The 25,221-nt window shown below is 38.4% G+C and overlaps 1 pseudogene across 1 annotated transcript in view; it reads left to right on the top strand.

The window, feature by feature from the left end:
- The window catches only part of LOC148116827 (amine sulfotransferase-like), a 43,355-nt pseudogene extending 18,424 nt beyond the window's left edge, over positions 1-24,931 (top strand). The window contains exons 2-7 of the transcript XR_015731402.1: positions 4,168-4,322; positions 6,237-6,445; positions 13,206-13,332; positions 14,896-14,990; positions 22,794-22,974; positions 24,011-24,931. The product of XR_015731402.1 is annotated as an amine sulfotransferase-like (transcript). The remainder of the gene's footprint in view (positions 1-4,167; positions 4,323-6,236; positions 6,446-13,205; positions 13,333-14,895; positions 14,991-22,793; positions 22,975-24,010) is intronic.
- The last annotated feature ends 290 nt before the right edge of the window (positions 24,932-25,221 follow it).

Raw genomic sequence — 25,221 nt, 5'->3', positions numbered from 1 at the left:
TATAAATTTCCTGCCAAAGCCCAACTTTTCCATTTGGAGTATCATGAATCGCCAATTTACATTTTCAAAAGCTTTTTGTGCATCTAAAAATACCAAAGCCATCTGTTTTTCAGGGTGTGCTTTGTAATACTCTAATGCATCCAAAATTATCCTTATATTATATCTAATTTGTCTTTTTGGGAGGAATCCATTTTGATCTGCATGTATAAAATTATTCAAATATCTCTTAAGTCTTTCCGCCAATATTGAAGCAAAAATTTTATAATCTGAATTTAGCAAGGATATAGGCCTATAGTTTTTGATTTGTTGTGGGTCTGTATCTTCTTTGTGTATCAATGTAATATATGCCTCATCCCATGATTTAGGTATTTCCTTCTTTGTCATTGCTTCATTCATCACCTTCGATAATGGAAGGGTTAGAGACTCTTGTAATGTCCTATAGTATTCAACTGGTAGACCGTCTGGCCCTGGTGCCTTCCCGTTCTTTTGCTTCTTGATTGCTTCTGTTAATTCCATCGTCGTTATGTTTCTTTCCAGCATCTCCTCCATATCTTTAGAAATCCGAGGTAATTTTGCTTCTTGTAAATACTTTAACACTTTCTCCTCCTCAAAAGATCCCTCTGTTAAAGTACTAAAGTTTGCAGATGATACAACAGTGATTGGTCTCATTTGAGACAACATGAATCTGCATACAGACAGGAGGTTGAACAACTAGCCTTGTGGTGCGACCAGAACAATCTTGAACTAAGTACACTCAAAACTGTACTTATGGTGGTAGATTTTAGGAGAAACCCTCCTATACTACCACCTCTTACAATACTAGACAACACGGTATCAGCAGTAGAGTCCTTTAAGTTTCTAGGTTCTATTATATCTCACGACTTAAAGTGGACACCTAACATCAAAAATGTCATCAAAAAAGCTCAACAAAGAATGTTCTTTCTGCGCCAACTCAGAAAACTCAAACTGCCCAAAGAGCTGCTGATTCAATTCTACAGAGGAATTATTGAGTCTGTCATCTGCACCTCTATAACTGTCTGGTTTGGCTCTGCAACCATACATGACAGACACAGACTTCAACAGATAATCAGAACTGCAGAGAGAGCAATTGCTACCAACCTGTCTTCCACTGAGGACCTGTATACTGCACGAGTCAAAAAGAGGGCTGTGAAAATATCTAGAGACCAGTGGTGAAATGTAAAATTTGTTACTCCCGGTTCTTGGTGGGGGAGACTAATGTGACTGGGTGGGCGTGGCCAACTTTTTTTTTTTTTTTACTTTTAAAAGCATTTTTTCTACTACCTCTTTCGCTGAAGAGGTTGTAGAAAAAATGCTTTTAAAAACCTCTGAGAATCCCAGCTGAGCCGTGCAATCATCATTAACTTTTAAAAGCATTTTTTTGGCCAAAGCAGTTGTAGAAAAAATGCTTTTAAAAGTAAAAAAAAAAAAGCCTCTGATGATTGCGCGGCTCAGCTGGGCATGGGGGGTGGGGCAGGGATTTTTCCTGGTTCTCTGAACATCAGGTGATCTGGTCCGAACTGGGAGCATTTCATCCCTGCTACATACCCTTCCCATCCTGGACATAAATTGTTTCAACTTCTACCCTCAAAACGATGCTATAGGGCTCTGCATACACGAACAACAAGACACAAGGACAGTTTTTTCCCGAATGCCATCACTCTGCTAAACAACCAATTCCCACAACACTGTCAAATTATCTACTAAGACTATATTACTATTATTCTCATCCTTACTAGTACCTACCTCTTCCCACTTATGTCTATAGCCATGTTGCTTGTATTATATAGTCTCATTCGTCATCTTCAGGCTGGTGTTTTCGGCTTCGGGCTTCTAGGAGCAATGTGTGATTGCAGCTGTTTCTTCCTTTTAACTGCCAGTGGGGGTGTGAATTGATTGGGTGGGAGCTTGGCTGTGTTCTGATTGGGTGGAAGTGTGTTCTGATTGGTTGGGGGTTTGGCTGTGCTCTGATTGGATGGGGGTGTGTTCTGTTTGGGTGGGGGCTTGGTTGTGCTCGGGTATATATATATTTGTAGATTTTCATGGGTACAGGTATGCAAGTCTTGGTGTATTCGGGTCTTCTCCCGTGTAAGATTGAGAGCACTTTGGCAACGTTTCGACAGAATCTCATCTGCCATCATCAGGTTTATGCAAGGGGTCTTTTGCAGCAACTGCCGTTACTATTTCAAATCTTCCCCATCTCTTCGTTCTGATTGGTTGGGAGTTTCAGTCTGTGTCTATTGGCTTGGCTTCGGGTGTATGGTTGGTTTTTCTCCACCAGGTGGCAGGGCTTCATCTTTGTGGCTGGCTGGAATGTGATTTGGTTGGAAGTCTCGGGGTGTGTGTGTCTGGCTTCTGGGGTGCAGATTTTTCTGTCTGTGGGTGCTGGGACTCATTTGTTGACAAGGGCTAGTTTCCAGATGTCTGGCAGGCAGGAGGTATTGTCACATTTATTCATGTTATGGGGGTGTTTTTCTATTTCAATGGCTTCCATAATTATTCTCTTGTTGAGGTGTTCAGTTTTGGAGATTAATTTGGTTCCTTCAAAATCAAGAAAAAAGAAATACAATAATAAAATACACATGCGTTAAATATAAAGAATCAAGATTCAAATAATTGCATTGCCTTTAAACCTGACTAGGTGGCTCAGTGGCTAAGACACTGAGCTTGTCGATCAGAAAGGTCAGCAGTTCAGCGGTTTGAATCCCTAGTAGAGGTCTCCTGCATGAGCAAGAGTTTGGACTAGATGACCTCCAAGGTCCCTTCCAACTCTGTTACTGTTACATCGCCTTGATGTGATACCATGATCTCTTTGATCTAATGGGTTTATAATGTCTATAAACACTTTTCTAAGGAAAGAATCACTATAATACATGCCAAATAAGACTTCTTTCCTGATGTCAATCTGGTCATCATTAACAAAACCACAACACTTGGTGGTTTGAGTGAAGGTGAAGTGTGAAACAGGTATCCCTTCCCACCCTACTGTATCTGATGAGAAAGAAGGAAAAAAGGCAACTCCTGCCATTCTTTTTTCTCCTTTCCACCTTTATGGTTTGTGCAATGTCCTTCACTATTCATCCCCTGCATGATACTGATCCAGGTTGTGTTTTATGTGGATATGGCTTTATCAAGTTAATTCTGGATTGCAAAATGGTTGTTTATGAAATGATACTGCGATTTAGGTTTGCTTTCTGATGTCAACAGTCCAGAGTTCAAACCCTTTAAAGAAACAAAGTCAGTCACCTGTGCATCCTTTCATAGTCAACAGATAAAAGCCTGCTTCTAAATTTCAGGAGTATCATTTTCCTTCTGCTCTGTTCAGTGCTTTATTTCTGAAAGATATTAAATAATCAGCAAGAAAGAACCATAAAGGTAATTCTAAAAGATTTATTTCTAACATTAAGATAGATGATAGTAGTTTATTAGAAAATGTTTGATTAAGACGTTAATGATTTTAAGCTTCGTTTTAAAGTAGTTCTGTGACGTTTTACTATTAACAGGTATAGCACATACATTCTTTCATTTTTTTAAAAAAAAAAGTCAGGTGGATGCAAGGATCAAAAAATGCATACATTTGTTTAGGATTAAACCAGTTTGACTTCATATATTAACCAGAATATTAAACAGATCAGTGCTATTAAAAGGTATTAAGACTTTTTGCATATGAGGCATGCATATGGTCATCTAATCATTAGAATATCAACTAGATATGTACATCTGTAATTACTATAAACTAGAAATCAGAAGGAGCTGAGTAGTATCTCACAAAAGCTTATGCCTCTTAATAAAAAGTGTTAATTTGGAAAGATGCTATCAGACTCCTGATTTGTTACTATCCCAGACTAACACAGTTTTATTTGTTACTATCCCAGACTAACACAGTATACAAACTTCCTTGTTTTCCTCTTGATAACATTGAAGACCATAAATGTAACTTTTTGAGTTCCTGTTTTAACAGTTGTAGAAAAAAAAAGTTGACTTTTTCCAGGTTGTTTTCTCCTGGGGATCATCACTGAAGAAGGTTGCCAAATGTGAATTATTGAAACAATAATTCCAATAATTGTGAAGTGAGAGATCTTGACCCTCTGTTTATGCTGCTAGCATTAAGGAAGGAGAAAAAACCCTTTAATTTCTCTTTTATTGCAGCCCTGTTATTATGGAAAAAGCAGAACATGCAGCATTATTCAACTATAAAGGGTATAATTTAGCAAAAGAAACCATGAAACTTGATCTCGTTGAAGCACTAGAAGATTTTGAAACCAGGGATAGTGATATATTCATAATCACTTATCCAAAGTCTGGTAAGAATTCTGTAATATGACATGAGCAATGTATATTTAAATTTCATACTGTAACTAAACTTTCTCCTTGGGAAGTTTCATTCTGCCCCTCTGTATGAAAGTAATATAGAAAGCTAGCATCCGCCCTCCTAAAAAAATGAAATATTCTAGAAAATATTAAAAAGGCAGAATATTATATTTTCCCTAAAGGAGAAACATGTTTCTAAAGACATAAACTCAGAGCCTCAGCTCCCTGCCCTCCCAGCAGATATTTTGGTGCCAACCTATCTACAAAACAAAAGGCTGGCCCAGCTTATCTACAAAACAAAAGACCTTCACCCTCAGGACATGATAGGATTAGCCCTTACTCAAGATCCAAAACAGGACAAAGCCATTAAGCCATAATAGGAATTGCCCAACACACTTTCAGTACACAACCCTCTTCATTACATCATCACCCAGCAAGATTCAACCAAGCCTGGGACTCAAGACAACCTACAAAGTTACCCTGCATGGTTCCATGGGAGTCTGATAACCAATTAGGATACCTGCCCTTATACAGGAACTGTAAGGCAAGCTCTGGAACCCAGAAGAGAGCAGCTGGCAGGTTAGCAGGTGCACGGCAGCCAGCTAATCTGGGTTCCATCGCGCACCGGGGTGCCAGACACCTAATCCAGTACGCATGTGCACTGGCCAGCTGCTCTCTTCCGGGTTCTGGTGCACACATGGGTGCCACCCAGCTGGTTTTCCAGCACACATGTGCCTGCCGGAACCCGGAAGAGAGCAGCTGGCCAGCGCCCATGTGTGCGACAGAACAAAGAAGAGCAGCTGGTGATGGAGCGCGTGCCCACAGAGAGGGCTCTGTGTGCCACCTCTCACACATGTACCATAGATTCGCCATCATGGGCCTAGGACTTCAAACCATATGGTCCTGCCAACCATTAAACCATCTTTCCAAACATCCTCCATGTTTCCAATGTTTTCCTCCCTACTTGGAACTGAACCCAGAGGGACATTTCTTCCAACACTTGTGAATAGATACATTGCACTGATTATGTTGATTTCATTTGGAATTCTGTACATGTGAGTTCCCCTCTTCACAAATAAATGCCTTTATTTTGGAACTTGGTCTATATCATTGAAATCAGGCATTTCTTACAGAACATGCCTTGCTCACAGAACAAGCCTCACATTTCTTACATGTTGTGCCTTGTTCACAGAACAAGCCTTATTAAATGCATGGTTCTACCTCCCCTTTGTTTTCTTAAGATTCTGGAGTATTTTCTATGCTGTGACTTTGAAAAAACAATTTCCAAGCTCCTTTCTTTCTCCAGAGCTCTAGAGCTAGAAAGAAGGAAAGAATGCATCTACAGTATGCAACAACCCTTTCTTTCTTTCTTTCTTTCTTCCTTCCTTCCTTCCTTCCTTCCTCCCTCCCTCCCTCCTTCCCTCCCTCCCTTCCTCCCTCCCTCCCTGAGGAACTCTTGGAAGAAGAGCTCTAGAAGTAGCAAAAAATCATCCCTTTACTATGAAATTAATTCCTTCCTACTCCAACAAGGGACAAACATAAATCCCAGAGTTTAGAAGTTCGTACATATGGGGACATAGGTTTGATAGCCTAAAAGCTCTCAAACCGGACCTTCAGAATCATAGACTACCTCATACAACTCACTATATAATCAAATACTATTCTTATATACTATAAGCAAATACTATTTAAAGCATATTTAAATGTCAAATGGAACATTTCTAGATTCTAAGTGAGTTTTCTCTCTAGGTGATGTATGAGTATGTGATACAGCTACGTTTTTTTCTGCTTAGTGATAAATTATTTCTTAATTATTTCTTTGCTTAGTGATACAACTTTGGTGATATAAGTAATGTGAAACCCAGATAATTTCCTCAACTTTAAAACAAGTTGATTTTCATTTTTAGGAACTATCTGGACCCAGAATATTATATGCTTGATTTTGTATGAAGGCCATCGGAATGGAACAGAAAATATTTCCATATCACATCGGTGTGCATCCATAGAATACAACATATACAATGTGGATATCACCCAGATGCCATCACCTCGTGTCCTCATGTCCCATCTGCCATATTACCTAGTTCCCAAGAAACTGAGGGCCAAAAAGGGAAAAGTAGGTCAATCTTGTTACTCTAGTCTGACTATAAAAATGAGTTAGCTGAAAAACTACAATGATTGTATAAGTATATGTGGTCAACAGGTAAATCCCATTACCGTTTTAAAGAGACAGAGACTAAAATAATCCTGGGACAGAGTTTATTTACTTATTCACTTTGCAAAGGGCCTTTCTCTCTGCTGTAGAGAAAGACGGAAATAAAACAATTTACACGAGTTTTTATAGTCTTCAGGAACATCAGAATACACGTCAATAAAGTACCTTGGGAATCAGTTTCAGATCTTACATAACATCTTATATAACATATGCAGTACATAATCCACCCTGGAAATTCCCCAATTCCCAACAGAAATACCCCTCAATTGCGTACTTCCTTTAATTAATTAGGGCAAGTTAACCCAAGAGCATATTTCCTGCAAGATAAACATCCTCAAAAACACAGGAATTACACACTTCCTTTCTCATGTTCTTAAATGTCAGCTAAATTATATAATCAGGTTATACAAGGTTAAACAAAGCCTTAACATGATTTTAAAATGGCGTAACTCAGGTTATGCTTTTACAGGAATAATTCTTATTTTTCTCACAATCCCCAATTCTTCTCTTTATCAGTTTATTCCTGTAAATTATGAATATCCTGTAACAGTATAGAAACTCCTCTCCATACAATAGGTAATTTGGGCAATGCCATGTTACCACATAAAAACATTAACTTGGAGGGAACTTGTATCCTTAAACATAGAAAATGTAACCCTTCCTCCAAAATCTAAAACTTCTTGTATGAAGGTGTATAATTACCAAATAGCTCAGTGCATTGCTTATATAAAAATTCCATTCTATTTGTAAGGCCAATGTATTGAGGAACTTATCTCATATGTACGTTTGCACTTGGCACACACCATCTTCAAAAGATGACTTAATATATATCTCAGCTTCCTCAGTGGTGTCTATTAGGGTTAGTGGTGTTTCTATAAAAGAATAACGGTGCTCGAATTCAGTATGGAAACATAACTGCTACCATGTTATAGGGTAACTAGGCAACACAGCCAAAATCCCCATTCCTATCTGCACCTGTAGAATAACAAACATTACCACAAAAAAAATCCATTATTCCTAGTGAACTAGCTCCCCCAACGTATTGTCCAAAAGATAAAAGATTATTATCTTACCTCCAATTCATCAATCAATCAAGGAGAACTTACATCCACTGGATACCAAAACATAGATTTACACCAATCAATAATATCTTTCCTCAATACAATCAAAAACACAACAAGAATTATTACCACTCCTAGCCAAATACAAAATTCTTCATAAAACTCTTCTTCCATCCGTTGGTCCCCAATCGTCTAAGGTTTGTCATCAAAAAGTCAGTTTAAGAGGGTTTGCAGGTTCCGTAGCAACTGTCCTTCCATAAGGCAAAGTCACCAGTCCCTTGACTCTGGAATAGCATACCCAACCTTGTTCCTTAGTCCTTACAGCCAACCCTGTAGTTAGCAGAACTTGGAACGGTCCCTTCCACACCAGCTGCAACTTCTTCTCAGTAGTGGCTTTTATCGGACCCAGACTCCACTTTTATATTCATGTGCTTGGAAATCAAGAGGTGGATTCTGTCCTTTTTACCTTAAATGAGAAAAACACTGGGACAGTCCCTGTATATATTTTCAGAAAAAAACATCCTTCAATTCTATCCTAGGCATCTCAACTTTCCCCACATATGGCAATCCAAACATCATTTCATATGTAGATATCCCCAGATCTTTCCTAGGACTAGTTCCTATTCTTAATAGAGCTAAAGGCAAACACTTCATCCAAGGTAGTTGAAGCTCTAACATTAATTTTTATAACATAGATTTACTTATCTGATTAGCACATTCACAACACCCTGTAGAACTTGGCATAAACAATAAATGTAGTTGCCAATCAATTCCTAATTGTTCCATAAGCTTCATCACCTTGGACAATGAAATGTATACCCCTATCACTATCAATAAGATCAACCAATGCATATTTGGGTATTATTCGCTCCAATATGATTTAACAATCTTCTGAGCACCTGTCTTTACAGAAAGAAAGGCTTCAACCTATCCAGTAAAATAATCCACTATTATTATTACATATATCAATGGTCACACCACCAGCATTTCAATGTAATCTACTTAGATTCATTTGAAAAGGCCAAATGGTCAAATCTCTACATTTTTTTTACATACAAAATGTATTCATTTCCGTACCATTTGTATAACTATTGTATACACACCCCTAGACACATATATGCATATACATTTAATAAAATCAATAAGTGCTTGCGTTCCCCAATAGGTTCCCTCATGCACTTGTTCAATCACATTCCACATCACAACTTTAGTAAAAATTTTCACCCCATCTTTAGGCATCCATTTCCCATTCACTTACACACCCCTTCATCCACTATTTGTATAATATCAAGGTTAGAAGGATCCTCAGCTGCCTTTAAAACAGCTGTGATAAGTTCCACCTATCGCAATCCCTTTTACTAAATATCAACCCCCTTTCAATCCAGATTATCCCAAAAGTATGTAAGATACCATAAGCATAGTTTAAATCAGCATGAATATTCCCTACCTCATTAGTTAATATGTGCAATGCTTACAATAAAGCAAAAACCTCACATGTCTACACTGACCATTCAAATGGTAACTTTCCAGCGTCCAATATCTCAATAGTGTCTCCATTCACAACTGCATAACCATCCAGTCCCATCCCATTCTCAATTCATTTATTCATAACCACACAATTTCGTTCCACATCGTCCCATCTCTCTCTCCTATTGGTCAAGAGAACCAAACTCCCTTGAGACAATTTTAAAAACCTAGCATTTGTGCACCACCTTTTAGTTCCCAGTCCACATGCGAACCAACACTCCTTTGGCTATACCATCTTCCACTACTACAGACAAGTGGAAATTTTTTTCCTTAAACCAGGCAAACATAACACTGGAGCAACACTATATTATTACTTTCTTCAACTCTTCAACCTTTCTTCCAAACAACGTAGTTTAGAATTAACTATCAATAAATCAATAAAGTCTCAATAAATACTCAACTCTCCCCACTTCAGAGGAATCACACCACACCTCTATCACAAATTAGCTAAACTATTTCTACAAGCTTCAAAGAAATGCAAAGCAAGAATGCAAGAATGCAAGAAATGCAAATGCAAGAAACTGAGGGGCAAGAAGGGAAAAGTAGGTCAATCTTGTTACTCTAGTCTGACTATAAAAATGAGTTAGCTGAAAAACTACAATGATTGTATAAGTATATGTGCATATTTATGTATATATGTATTTATATTCATATAGGAGAAAAGCAGGAGAAAAGAGTACAGATTGTAGGAGAAAAAGCACTGTAATGTAACTGTATTCATTACCCAATTAGATAAAATCCTGAGTGCTTGAAAGTAGTGGACTTTGCTCACTTTATATAGAAGAGGCTTCCCCTGCCAGTGTTGGTAGGAGTGTTCTTGGTAGTTCCTTGATTAGGCTGTTGTTTACTGTGTGACTAAGTTAGTGGTTTCTTGATTAAGGTATTATCTATTGTTTGATTGCTAATATAGCCAATGTCAAGTTTCCGAAAGATGCCCTAATTAATTCATGAGCCATGAGCCAAACTTCAAAGGAAATATAGTGATTTATTAGGAGCAACATTCTCGGATGCAGGCCATACTCGGATGCAGTCAGGACTGATCCCACGTAGATTTACGTTCCCCTATGACCCTGTCTCTCCCCTCCCCCCTGGCCATGTCATAAATCACATTCTCCAATTAACCACTTTGGCTGGCTGTGAAACCTAACACCCTCCTTCTGATTGCGGCAGAAAAATGTATGGAATTCACTTCAGTTCTCCCTCCTCCTGCTCATGGCAACTTGAAAGCTTTGCAAGTTGACAGCCAATTACTATATAGCCAATTGCTCTAGCTCAGTGGTTCTCAACCTTCCTAATGCCGCGACCCATTAATACAGTACCTCATGTTGTGGTGACCCCCAACCAGGGGGGTCTGTGGGCGTGGCTTATTTTGTGGGCGTGGCTTGGAGGTCATGTGACTGGGTGGGCGTGGCTAGCTGGTCACGTGACCGGGTGGCCATGGCTATGTGTATAGGGACTACTCAGAGGGCTGAAAAAAGTCATTTCTGACAGATCCTCGCACTTTTGATTGGTCCTCACACTTATGACCATCTTCACATTTATGCCCGTGCAGCATTCTTAACAACCATGTCACTCATTTCACAACTGCTTCTCTTCACCATGGTGACAAGCTAGGGCAAAAACGTAAAATGTGAGGACAGTCGTAAATTCGAGGACTGGTCAAAAGTGCGAGGACCAGTCAGAAATAACTTTTTCAGCCCTCTGAGTAGTCCATATGCATAAAAGGATACAGCAATAGAGAGGGATGAAGGAAGGGAAGGGAAATTAGAGCAGGAGGGAGGGTAAGAGAGGGAGGAAGAGAGGAGGAGAAGGAGAAAGGAAGAGGAATTCTTAACAACCATGTCACTCATTTCACAACTGCTTCTCTTCACCATGGTGACAAGCTAGGGCAAAAACGTAAAATGTGAGGACAGTCGTAAGTTCGAGGACTGGTCAAAAGTACGAGGACCAGTTAGAAATAACTTTTTCAGCCCTCTGAGTAGTCCATATGCATAAAAGGATACAGCAATAGAGAGGGATGAAGGAAGGGAAGGGAAATTAGAGCAGGAGGGAGGGTAAGAGAGGGAGGAAGAGAGGAGGAGAAGGAGAAAGGAAGAGGAATTCTTAACAACCATGTCACTCATTTCACAACTGCTTCTCTTCACCATGGTGACAAGCTAGGGCAAAAACGTAAAATGTGAGGACAGTCGTAAGTTCGAGGACTGATCAAAAGTGCGAGGACCAGTCAAAAATAACTTTTTCAGCCCTTTGAGTAGTCCATATGCATAAAAGGATACAGCAATAGAGAGGGATGAAGGAAGGGAAGGGAAATTAGAGTAGGAGGGAGGGTAAGAGAGGGAGGAAGAGAGGAGGAGAAGGAGAAAGGAAGAGGAAGTAGGGAGGAGAAGAAGAGGGGGAGGAAGAGAAAGTAAGAAGGAAAGAAAAGAGAGAGGTAGTAGGTTTGAGGAGAAAGATTGCTGTACAATAAAAAAGATGAAAGGGAAAAAAGCCAACCCCAAACAAATATAAAGATATTAAGATAAAGAATGAATTGTTAAACTTTAAAGAATAAAAGAAAACAAATATGAATAAATAACAATAATTAGAAACACACAGACAAACATACAATGTATTTTCTTTGAACAGAGTATTTGGCTGGTTCACAAATTTAAACAGTGTTTAGTCATTTCAATTAAATGTACAATTTCTATATTTCCTTTTTGCCATATTTATTCCTCATCTATTTTTGTAAAAAACCAATATTACCCTTCATCCTCATCTCTAATGTTAATCAAATTCTATTTCCCCCTTCTATTCTATATTATACCCCTTCCCATTGTCATATATTTTTATATCCATCCTCACATTGGTTAATTATGTAATATTACAGTTGTTTAATATAAATTCAACATTTTAATATGAATCAATTAGTTATATAACTACCTTTTTTGTATATTAATCAATATGAACATGAATATTCCAATTAATTCCATGCAATCCAATTTCTTACAAATCAATTAATTATATTTACCAATAATAATAAACCAAATAATTTCCCCCATATATTCCTCCAAACCACAACTTAACTATTTCTGCTTTCAACACAATAAACAATTAATAGTATCTCAATTATTACAATTCCCTAGTTAAATAGAGCTTTTTTTCTTTTGTGTTTTAAAATCTTGAATTCTCCTCTTTTTCCCTAAATTTCCCAATGTTTGCACCTACCTTTTCTGGTGAGGAAAAAGAAAAGAAATCTGCCTGCCTAATTTTCCAACCTTGCAGCAACAGCAAAGCAGTTTCAGTTTCGTTTTTCAGCATAGCTAGGGGAAAAAAAAATCTGCTCCAGGACTCTTTGCAAGGAAGCAGCAGAGCCCTGAGCAAAACAGCTGAGACAAATCATCTGAGAGTCGGGAGCCGATCTAATCAAGGGCTAATTAGCCTATGCTGAAGCTCCGCGGGCTAATAAAATTACAAAAAAACACCGAACCATTTGTTAAATTGCTGGCTCGCCCGCCCCTTGCCCACCATTATTTATTGGCAATAAATAAGGTGCGGAGGGGTGGGGCAAGCCAGCAATTTAACAAACGGTTCCGGCAGAATCCCACCACTGGCTATAGGGCGGCCCTTTGAAGCCCCGCGGCAAGAATTTAAACAGTTTTTTTTCCTCTAGCCATCAGCTGGGACTCAGGAGGCAGCAATAGATTGGGGGTGGGCGGGGTAAGCGAACGGCCGGCGATCCAACAGAGCAGAGAGTGAGGGTGAGTGAAGGCATGGGGGGGGCAAGAGAGGGCTTTGGCGACCCCTGTGAAATGGCCGTTCGACCCCCAAAAGGTTCGCGACTCCCAGGTTGAGAACCGCTGCTCTAGCTCAATGTACTCTAATTCATGACATGGAAGTGAGAATAAAATGTGGGCCAGTGAAATATACTTTATATGAAGAAAAGGAAAACATTTATATAGTTTTATAAGAGGAAAGGGGAAACATTTATATAATTTTATAAGAATGTTTTTCAATGTACTTTAGAAAGTATCCTCAGTTTATTAAAAATGAATGTATTTATTACAGATTACATATAATATATATTCTTGCAGGTTATTTACGTATACCGAAATCCAAAAGACACTTTAGTGTCCTTTTTTCATTATATCAACTCATTCAGGGCAGTGGAAAATTCATTTAATTTGGAGGAATACATGGAAAGATTTTTATCTGGAAATGGTAAGATGGAAATAAAAACTTTAATTATCACAACACTGTCAAAAAGGGCTGGTTTGCTAGTGTGTCCCCTTGGAGTTATTAACAACAACAACACTCAGTTTGAAGCATTTCAGCAATAGGAGAGAACTTTACATTTAATGAATCCCAAGTTTCCTCATTCTCCAGTGAAACTCCAGGCTAAATCTCACTTTGCACAGTTGCTCATATTGGTTTGTGTGTGGGGAAAAATTAAACACTCAGAAACTTCCACCTCTCTCTATTAAAATAAAATCCATGTCAGCCAACATAGCGATAAGGATCTAACGGGGTCCACTAGAGGAACTGCATTAAACAGTAATGGTGTAAATTTGGCCAGAGACAACATGTGACTTGGATGAGTTGGAAAACAATCCCAACTGAGTCATTTTTCAACTCAGGGCTATCATTAATTGTAACTGTCTTCACTGCCTTGCCTAACAATCCCCATCCCTGCTCTTCACGGGTGTTAAGTAACCAGGCTGGCAATTAAGCAGAGCAAAGGGTGTCTCTGGGTTGGGGGAGACCCTGGGAAGCCTAGTGCAGGCCCAGGCATGTGCTGCAACACTTTTACAGCCCACTCATGGCCTGCCCCGGGCCTCCAAGGCCTGCCCCACTCTCTGAGGCAGCCCACGCTCTGCTTCCTAGACCTCAGCATCCCATAGGTCCCACAATTTATGGTAGCTGCTCCCAAAATTGCAGCCATTTGTGGAATGGAGCAACACAACCTCCACTGTAGAGAAACAGGCCGAGGGAAATTGTAGACAAACATTGTAGAGGGGTAGAACAACCTGTTCTTGTTCCCCAATGGAGCTCCAGAGATCACGCTGGGGAAGGAGAGCAGGCCACTCAGTCCCGTGGGCTCCTTTGGGTCTGCCTTGGAAGCAGAGACCATTTTGTGAGTTGCTGCAATGAATTAGTGTCTGCTCCGACATGATGCCCACTTCCTGAATACAGCCATATGGTGGCTGTATTTTCACTATGTAGGAAGGCCACATGGTGGAGTAGCTGCTTCCAGAAGGAGATCTACAGCACCAAAATAGCAACTGACTCATCAGTGATGGAGGTAGGAAAGAGGCCCACAGGGACCCAGTGGGACAGTATGGTAAGAATATAGGAGGGGAGGCCTCTATAGCATCCCTTGTAAAGGCAGGTGGATTGCAAAGAGCTCAAATTTTGTTCACACAATCATGGGGGCATGGCAGTAGCCATAAATTCGGGCAGGAGTTATAAGCCCCTTAATTCAGTGATGTCATAATTTCAAACAGTCCCTGTACAAACAGTTGATGGCCTCCTGTACGCCTTAAAATGCAAAAACAATTGTTGGTATCCTTAGCAATTTTTTTTCCATTTCCAAAGAGATCTCCAAAGAGTTCCTATTCTAATTGTATAATGCATGCTGTTTAGAAAGAAGTGATCCTCAAAATCATTATGCCTTACTGACATTGGCTTTGTGTATATAATGTTTAAAAGAAAAATATTTTCCTTATAGCTCATGTGAGGAATCAGAATTAACTTAAGCACGACAATTCTTATTTCCATTCTCAGTTCCTAGCAGTCTGGTCTTCAATCATGTGAAAGGCTGGTATACACATCAGAATGAATTCAATATTCTCTTCCTGTGCTATGAGTAAATGATCCAGGTGAGAGTATTCACTTATTTCCCCCACTTACCATATTCTTCCAAGTATAAGATGCACTTTCCCCCACCAAAAGTGGGTGGAAATGTCTGTGCATCTTATACAGCAAATGTTGCTGAAGACCCACCCATCCTCCGGCCCCCACCCTTTGGCCGTTTTTTACATCAGCGCATCGTGTTTTTGGCCGGTTCTAGGTGGTGGGGATTGGCGGCCAAAAACGTAACATGCGGAGGAGGCCCAAAACACCATGTGTGGAGGTGGCGATGGCCTGGGCGATCACCACAGCCTGGAACAGCTTGTTTTCCTCCCCAAAAACTAATGTGCATCTTATACTCCGAAAAATGCTGTATTCCTTTGTCAAGGTCAATAGGATTCAGGGAATAGGCCTAGACAAATAGAGATGCAGCTTCAGGTACAGTTCGCTTTTATCTATGATTGAACATTTGTGAATGTTCTGAACAAACTAACTTTTACATTTTTAAGGTCCGAAGAGTTCATGCCTGTTTTTCTTTTCCATTCAACATAAACTATTCCAGTGGGTTTGCCAAGAACTTGAAAATCAGACTCCTGCTAACTCTCTGCTTATGCAGCTAAGCAGAGTTTGTAGAGCTGATTCAGACAGGGCTTTTTTTTTCCCCCTAAAAGAAGTGTATAGAAAAGGGACAAGGGAAGAAAAGGGTTTGTTCCAAAGCTTTTGGATAGATCAAGTTCCTGAAGAGGAGATACTGTTGCAATATTTCCAGGATCAGACTCAATAAAAATAATAGAAGTTAAAGCTTTAAATATATTTCTTTTTAATTATGATAGGCATTCTATATTCACTGAATATTCAAGGTAGAAGCAATGAGAATGGTGAGGGTGGCTCCTTATATATACAAGGGGTGGAGCTAGGAATGGGAGTGGTAAGTTATGAATACATTAAAGTCCAAAGAATAAGTTAACCTCTGATGTTCCATATATACATTATTTACACATTGGAGAATAAGGCATTTACATCTGACAAATCCCCCTCTAAATGCCGGTTCGTTACACAACACCAATTACATTCTGATTCAGGACAATATAATACATATAATTTAGAAGTTAAATATTTGTGTTGTTTAGAAGGTAAGGGTTTTGTTAATATGTCAGCTAATTGTTCAGAAGTATCGCAATGTATTGCTTTAATGAATCCGTCTTGAGACAGTTGTCTCACATGCTTAAACTTTATATCAATATGCCTGGACCTTTGTCCAATTGCATCGGATCTGGATATTTCAATGGCCGCTTTATTGTCTTCATGCATAATAAATGGTAAGGTGGGTTTCTTCCAAACATCAGTGATCAGATCATTGAACCATACAAGGTTATTTGCAGCTTTGGACAAACAAACATATTCCGCTTCTGTAGTAGAAGTGGCTACTAGTTCTTGTTTACCAGTATACCAGTAAACTGGACAATCATTCAATAGAAAAACATAACCAGAAGTACTCTTTCTGCATGATGTATCACCAGCCCAATCTGCATCAGCATAACAAGTAATTTTTGGTTCTCTGTCATTATTGGGTTCCAACATTAAACAAAAATCTAATGTACCCTTCAGATATCTTAGAATTCTTTTGACAGCTTCCCAATGATACAAGGTTGGTTTACTAACATATCTTGACAATAGATTGAGAGGTAATGCAATATCTGGCCTAGTCCAATTAGATATATAAAGGAGTGAACCTATAACTGATCTGTAAAATGTGTTGTCTTTAAACTCAGGGGAAGATTCATCAGTGTTTCTAAGAAAATCAGTTTGCATAGGGGTGTCACAGGTTTTAGCATTATTTAAGTTACATTTGTTTAGGAGTTCGATGATTTTATCTTTCTGTGTAAGTTTGAATCCCCTTTTAGTTTTGTTAATTTGCACACCAAGGTATTTATTCACTTTACCCAGAGATTTCAGTGAGAAGTGTTCATTTAACTTATTTACAAAGATTTCCCTGCTCTCTTTATGTTTTCCAATGTATAAAATATCGTCCACGTAAATTAATACAAATTCAATATGATCATTACTCTTTTTTACAAAGAAACAGTTATCAGCAGTGGTGGCGTTGAAATCCATGGTCTTAAGTACTTTTACCAAGCAATCGTACCATCTTTTGCCGGATTGCTTTAATCCGTACAGACTCTTATTTAATAACCAAATTTCGTTCTTATTAGTGTATTGACTGTGTGGTGCTCTTACATATATTTCCTTATCTAATTTTGCATGTAAGTATGCGGTCTGTATGTCATATTGGAATACGTCCAGATTGAGTGCAGATGCTACTACAAGGGCTGTTTTGACACTCTCTGTTCTCACTGTGGGTGAATATGTATCAGTATAGTCTTCTGGATATTTTTGTGCATAGCCTTGTGCAACTAGTCTAGCCTTGTATAAGGTATTGCCTCCTTCTAAGTTCTTAATTTTATAAATCCATCTGGTACCTATAATTGTTTTATCCTTAGGTGCGATCGCAGGTGTGAATACATTTAATCCTTGTAAACTTTCCATCTCTTTTTCCATAGCTAGTTCCCATTTTTCTCTTTCTTCATGTGGAAGTTTCAATACTTCTTCATATGTATTAGGTGTTATTTGTTCTCCATTCATATACATTATGTAATCTTTGTATTTATTTGGTATTTGGTTTCTATTGTTTCTAATAGTTCTTTCAGGCTTGCTATGGTTATCATGCAAATATCTAGCTTCCTTTTTTGTTAATGTGTCTGTCTTTATTTTATGCTGACTATTAGTCCAAGTTTTGGTTTTGTTCTTACTTTTGTTAATATTTTGATTTTCTGTTGTTCCTTCCTCGCAAGATATCTTATCTTTACATTTATTAGGAAATATTTCATTAAGGTGCAATTTTGACCAATTGGCCTGTTCATGGAACACAGCTGTTCTGGATACTATAAATTTGTTATTACTATCAATAAATCTGTACCCTTTGGTTCCAGTTTCGTATCCCATGAATCTTAATCTCCTGGATACGTTTTCTCCCTTTCTCCTCAATTGTTTAGGTATGTGTACGTCTGCAGTGACTCCAAATATGTGCATGTGTGATAATTTGGGTTTTCTATTGTACATCACCTCATATGGTGTCTTATTCACAATACTGGACCAGGTTCTATTTTGAGTGTAATTCGAATAATGTAATGCCTCTGACCAAAATTGTTTGCCTAAACCAGCATCCTCTAATGTGCACCTAATCATGGTTTGTAGTGTGGAATTTTTCCTCTCTGCAACTCCATTTTGAAATGCAGAAAAAGGATTGGACGTGAAATGTAACATTCCTCTATCCTTTAACCATTGGGAGAATTCTTTAGACATGAACTCACATCCCCTATCTGTCATAATTTGCTTTATTCTGATATTATGTTGTGTTTCTATACGTTTGTAGAATTCCTTAAATTTCTGAAATGTTTCATCCTTGTGCTTTAATGTGTAAACAAAACCATATCGGCTGTAGTCATCCACTATTGTTAGGAAGTAACGTTTTCTATAGGTAATTGAGGGACTTAATGGACCAACTAAGTCCATATGTACCAAATCAAAAATATTGTTAGTTGATCTGTTAGATTTTTTTGGTCTGGGACTGGTTTTTAGTTTGGTGGACTTACATACTGAGCATTCCAAATAATTTTCACAATTTTTTATTTTGACACCTTCTGCGTGTTCAGTCATTTTTTGTACTACAGGAAAGCTTGCATGTCCTAACTTCCTGTGTAAGATGTGAGCACACTCATCATGAATTGGTTTACCTATTTTTGGTTTCTTTTCCTTGTATGTGTTTTTGTGATCATGAGTTATTCTACACTCATCATTGTCACTGTTACTGACATTTTCATCATCTGCTTCAATACAATCTTCCATATTTGAATCAATGTTATGTAAACATCTTTCTTTAGTTATCAGATAGGGTAGACCTCCTTTTATCATTACAGTACCTACATTTGTTTTGTTCTTTTCTATAGTTGCTTTCCCCTTTGAGAAAACTATATTGATATCAGATTCTCTGCTTAATTTTATGGCACTTAGTATGTTGTGAGGTATTTCTGGGATTAATAATACCCCCTCTATTTTCCCTAGACCAGGCAAGGTCACATTTCCTTTGCCTAGTACTTGAACCTTTTCTTGATTAGCTACCTTTATCACAAACTTATCTTCTATAAATGAAGATAATATACTTTTGTTGTTGGTGGTGTGATTTGTTGCACCAGAATCAATAAGCCAATTGTTATTCTCATCCTGCTGTGTTCTGGTGCTGTCTTGTTTATTTAGCCCATTCAGTGACCCAGATTTCCTCTCTTTTGAATTTTCTCTACCCCCTCTACCTTCTTTGTAATTTGGTGGGCTTCTATATTTGTGTCTATCTGTGGAAGATTGTCTGTAATTATATTTGCTCCTATATTCTGGTCTATGTCTCTCTCTTGAGACTTTGGGGCAGTCTCTTCTACTATGTTCCCTGGATCCACAATTGTAGCATCTAAAGGCCTCATTATGTTTATCTTGAAAGACTACTTTCCTAAAAGGTTTGTGGTCTGTTTGGTTACTGGATCGATTTTTTCTTGAATTGTCTTCTGCTATCAATTTGTTAGATAGACTTTCTATGGATAAATATCCCAAATTAATGGTATCTAAGTGTGACATAAAGCTATCCCATGATGGATCAAGTGAATTGATAATAACACTTTTCATTGTTTGATCTGAAATCACTTCCCCCCTCAATTGTAGCTCAGCTCTTATTTTGTTTAGATTTATCAAATGCTCACTTATAGAAACCCCTGGTTTTACTCTAGAGGAAAAGAAATCCTTAGACATTCTTGTGGTTGTAGCTACGCTATCGCTGTGAAATAGATTAAACATGCATTGAATTATTTCTGATACAGTTAGGTTTGGTTTGATGCTATGATACATTGCAGGAGACACGCTAGATATTATTATGAAAAATGCTCTATGATGTAAACAATCTATTTTTAAAGTCCAAGGTCTTCTTGGAGGGCTAGTTATAAAGAATAGTAAATTTTCTTTCATGAAAATAACCTGAAGCTGTTGATACCACTCTTGTAAATTAATGCCATCAATTCTAAGTTTTGGGAAGTCACTGGGTAAGTTACCTACATTATTCTGTCCATTACTTACAACCTGGGGCAGTCCGTGATCTCTCAAGTGCAGGAAATTACAGAACGGCATTGGGATGCTTGCAATGAGTCTGCGCGGTTCTCTGGCCAGTTCAAGTCCTTCTGGGTCGTCTACGTAGTTTCGCACATGCGCGTTGTTCATTTCTTCTTTGGTGGCGTCGTGGAAGGTTCTCTCCCTTTCAGCTCTCTCGATCCGCTCCTCCTCAGATGAGTCGGTCTCTGGCTCGGTTTTTGGGGTTCTGGTGGTGGTGACGGTTCTTTTCTTCTTTTTGTGTGCGTTGGTATTCGATTTTGTCTGTGGTGTAGGGCGAAATCGGCATGGCTCTCTGGGCTCGGGCGTCGTTGCTTTCGAAGTCAGGATGGGAGCGTGCAGGTCTTGAGTCGCCGGTTTGATTTCTTGCTTCTTCGTAGATGTCTTGGTAATTTTCAGTCTTGGCCCAAAAGCAGCAAAAAGCGTTTTCATTGCTGATTTTACTTGAGATTTTGTTAAATCGTCTTCACTTTCTGATTTTGGATCATCTGAAGAGTTTGAGACTTCTTTCTCACTTTCTTCGTCTGATAGTGTTTTTCGCGCCAGAAATTTTGAACTGAGCGTTTTGATTGGCTCTGCTCCATTCTCTTTTGAAGTTCGTTGAAACCAAGATGGCTGCCATTCAAAATTTCGCGCGGGATCACATCTTTTCTTTTTAACAACTATTTTCTCAGTAGTCATCTCACTTACGATTTTTTGATCTTTGGGTTTTTCTTTAATGACGTTTTTCTCTCTCGCTGCTCCGCTGTTCTTCAGCATCTCCTGGAGGTCCGCGATGAGACTTTCATCATTCTTTTGGCTTTTTAGTATCTTTAATATCTCTGACCTGAGTTCGTTATTTTCTATTTCGATTTCTTTCTGGTCATTATTTTCACTCATTAGTTCTTCTTCTTCAGTGGTGTATTCTTCGGATTCTCTCGAAATCGCATTGGTGGATTCGTTGATCATCTCTTGATCAGTTTCTATTTCTTTGCTGTAGGCCCTGGTGTTGGGCCTATCTTTCTTGGACATTTTTAATTACTTATTGAGTCAATTAACCATCCTCTGCTACCAGCTTGTTGCAATATTTCCAGGATCAGACTCAATAAAAATAATAGAAGTTAAAGCTTTAAATATATTTCTTTTTAATTATGATAGGCATTCTATATTCACTGAATATTCAAGGTAGAAGCAATGAGAATGGTGAGGGTGGCTCCTTATATATACAAGGGGTGGAGCTAGGAATGGGAGTGGTAAGTTATGAATACATTAAAGTCCAAAGAATAAGTTAACCTCTGATGTTCCATATATACATTATTTACACATTGGAGAATAAGGCATTTACATCTGACAGATACAGGAAGAACACACCATTCTTCTATCCCTATTCTCTTTTCATCCTTCTTTAAGGGTTTGACAAGTGCTGCAGAAAAGAGAAGCAGCCGGGTTAAATGCTGCTTCTCTCCACTGCAGTGCTTTCTGGATGTGACTTAAAGGACCCAAAGCGGCAGCTCACGGCTGCTAAATTTCACTGTGTTGCACAAGACACTTTTCCGGCAGGCCACCAGCAAGAGCAGTGGTGGAGAAAAGCAGCGGGGCTGTGCCATTGTCTCGGGAGAGCACGTGGAGCATATCCCCAAGTGACCAAGGCTCACCCAGCACCAAGGGCTGGAAGAAAAAGCTGCAAGATCTGACACACCGGAGATTCAGCTGCTTCTCTCTGCCATAGCACTTTGACATGCTTGCTTCATGTATGTGCATGACAAAGAATGCAATGAAAATGACTTCATATAAGAGCATGCTTTGCTCAATTTGTTAAAAGGAATTGAGATGTGGTCAGGAGAAATATCAACTTAAGGTGTAAATAGGTAACGAAACAAGAAGAGTTAGCATTAAGATTCAATAAGTGCTGAATGAATGTGGATTAAATACAAATGAGTATTTGAGAGAAGCACATTTGTTGAAATGATTTAGTCATATTAATCAGGATCAATTACATAACAAATATTTGAAGGAACACTGAATGGATGCAGAAGAAGGCAGAGAAAATGATAGTTAGATGAAGCTGATAAGATTGGAAAGGTATAGTGCACAGTATTGATTTAGCTTGATTTAACCATTGTTCTATTTCTTTTTTTCCTGGTTGCCTTATTCCTTTTGTGTGCTTTGCATAACATTGCTTGTTCCCAAAGGAAAAAAGCATGATGGGAATTGATGTATACTAATCAATTGGTTGATTAGTTGGTTTATATGGTGTTCAGCTCACTATAACATTTCTAGATAAATAATGTAAGATATAAAACACATGTATGTATGTGCATGTAATTATTTACAATACATACATACATACATACATACATACATACATACATACATACATAACTTGCTTCATCTGAAATTTATATAGATGTAGTGGGAAGTGCCTATAGATGTAGTGGGAAGTCCAGGATCTCCATCCAATTCATTTTCACCAGTGTTTTATCTGCATAAAGAAAGAAATGACACTTTTTAAACCTTTTTAATGCTATTCTATATAATGTTTTCACTCAGAAATCAATTCCATTCTGTTCAGTGGAGCTTCCTCCAAATTAAGGGTATACAAGGGTATACTGTAGAAATATTCCAAAAGCAAATAATTCTTCTTCCAGGATCTCAGAGGCACAGTACTTAAAATATGCAAATTTATTGGAAAAGAGCTGAGCAGCCAGGAAGTGGACAAAGTTGTAGAGATGTCTACATTCAAGAACATGAAAGCTGATCCTAGGGCAAATTATGTGAAAACATATGAAGAGTGTTTTGGACAAAAAAATGTAAAGCATATACGCAAAGGTAATACCAACAGAACAAAATCAAACTTTGGTATTTTCCCTCTCTTGCATCTAACCATGGGACAAAAATGCTTTAGAAATCACTTCTTTTTCTCTTGTGTCCTCAAGACATTGACTTCTTGTCCCCAGCATATACCTGAGGTAGTTCTACGTCATCCTCAGCTTCTCCAGTGTTGAATGAACATCTCCCCTTCTTCAGCAGGCAAAATCTATGTTAGTTTATTGTAGAGGAGAGGTGAATTCTGCACTCACGTTATTCCTGGGGGTAGGTTCAGTTCAACTCCCATTGGTCACTAGAAAGGACATGGCCTCAATTCTCTAGGCCTATCAGGGCCATTCTGGCTTGGACAGTGAAGAATCCAATTCTTTCTGATGAGGCTTTCCCCTGAATCTTCCAGATTTTGAGATGTAGCTTTGAAAGGGGGCTGAACCAGGCTGAGAGGTTGTGTTGGAGGAGAGAAAGAAAGAGGGAGAGAAATGGGAGATGAAAAGAGAGAGAGCTGATGTCCCTGCAACTTGAGCAATAGCTGGATCTTCACTGCTGTGCCCCATGACTCCTTTGAGAGGATTTCCTGGTCCTTCAGAAGTGCAGCTTTTTATTTATTAGGTTTTGATCCCACCTTTATTACCCTGTTTCCCCCAAAATAAGACATAAAGTTGGGCTCAATTGTGTTTGTAACTCAAGGACTACATGTATATCCTCTTTCTGCTGAAAAAATTGTCCAAAGTAAGGTATTACTATAAAAAACCTCAGTTGTGACTATTGCTGAGTCCAAAACTCACTCATTTACTTACTCCTGTGATGAATAAATGTGCTATGAGAGAATAACGGTGGCAGCTGGATCTTGTGGGAAGACAGAACAGTGGTTCCAGAATTGTACTAGATACACAGAGCCAAAAGGATGATCATCACTGGTGGGACCTTCATGGTGGGCAGGTCTGTGAGGATTCAACATCAATGCTGGGGCTCTTTTCACGAGAACAGACTACTGGCTAGGACCAATAATTGATTCTTCAATCTGCTCCTTTTTCATCAGGAACTGTTGGAGACTGGAAGAATATTATGACAGTATCGCAAAGTGAAAGGTTTGACAATATTTTTCAAGCACAAATGAAGGATATACCTCTCAAATTCATTTGGGATATAAAAGAAATACAATCTACTCAGCATGGGAAGCGGCAGGAACCTCTCCAGGAGGACAAAGAGCCGAAATGTTCAACACAACCATAATACGTATATGCACAGTAGTTTAAGCTATCACAATACACCTATGTATTTTCTGTATGTACTTATGTGTATTGTGTGCATAACTGCTTTCTTCTCAAAGTTGTTTCCTGCTTTCCTGCACCCTTAAAAAAAACATGGCTTTCGGTAACCCCATCTTTTTCTTTTTCGAAATATTGAAAACATCCTATAATTTATCACCACAAATGGGTCAAGATATACCAGAATGATTTCATAAATATTTTTCAATAGAAACAAATGCTTTGGCGGCTGGGAGAAATGACTTTTGTAATATAGTAGAGAATAAAGATATGCTAATCAATTTTTTTAATGGGTCAACATAATGGTTGCTTCGATAATGGGAAAACTATTTTGGAACAGCACCTTTATATATCTTGGATATATTAATTTTGTATTGCTCGATTTTATAAAAAAGATGAAGTTAGGGAAAAAATATTTAGCACATTTGGTTACTTACATGCTACATCCAACAACTTTAAGTAATACCTATGGATATAGATTATGATGTAGAGGCCAAGTCAGAGGGTACAAGTGATCAGTTTTCTCTATAGCTCTAGTTTAATAAGTTTAAAAATTAAAATGCAGTTGATATCATATGGAGCTTATTTTTCCCCTAAGTTCTTCCTTCTCTTTCCATATAGTTTCTTGCCAAACATTATCATTCTTCTTCATTTATTTGATCTGCCTCACTAATAAAATTATTCAAAAATTAGTTGATCAGATCAATTTCATTAGGGTTTTTTAACTTGTTGCAATTTTGCAACTCTCAGTGGTTTACAAATATTAAAACACTCAATCATCGAACAATAAGTCATCCACAAGCAAGCCAAGATTAGTCCACCATGCAATGGCCAATAGTCCATAAAACAAATGCAAAGCTGCTCCAGCAAGTAAGTCCACTAAACCAACTCAAAGTCACTAGGCAAAACTAAAAGTACCTCCACGGAAACTCACTGGTCAGGAGAAGTTCAAAAGTCCAGCAGGAAGCATGAACAAACACAC

This window comes from Pantherophis guttatus, chromosome 1 (genome assembly GCF_059756535.1).
Source record: "Pantherophis guttatus breed Tessera chromosome 1, ASM5975653v1, whole genome shotgun sequence".
Lineage (NCBI taxonomy): Eukaryota > Metazoa > Chordata > Lepidosauria > Squamata > Colubridae > Pantherophis > Pantherophis guttatus.
The sequence above is the reverse complement of the archived record's forward strand: the minus strand, read 5'-3'. Positions and strand labels throughout refer to the sequence as shown.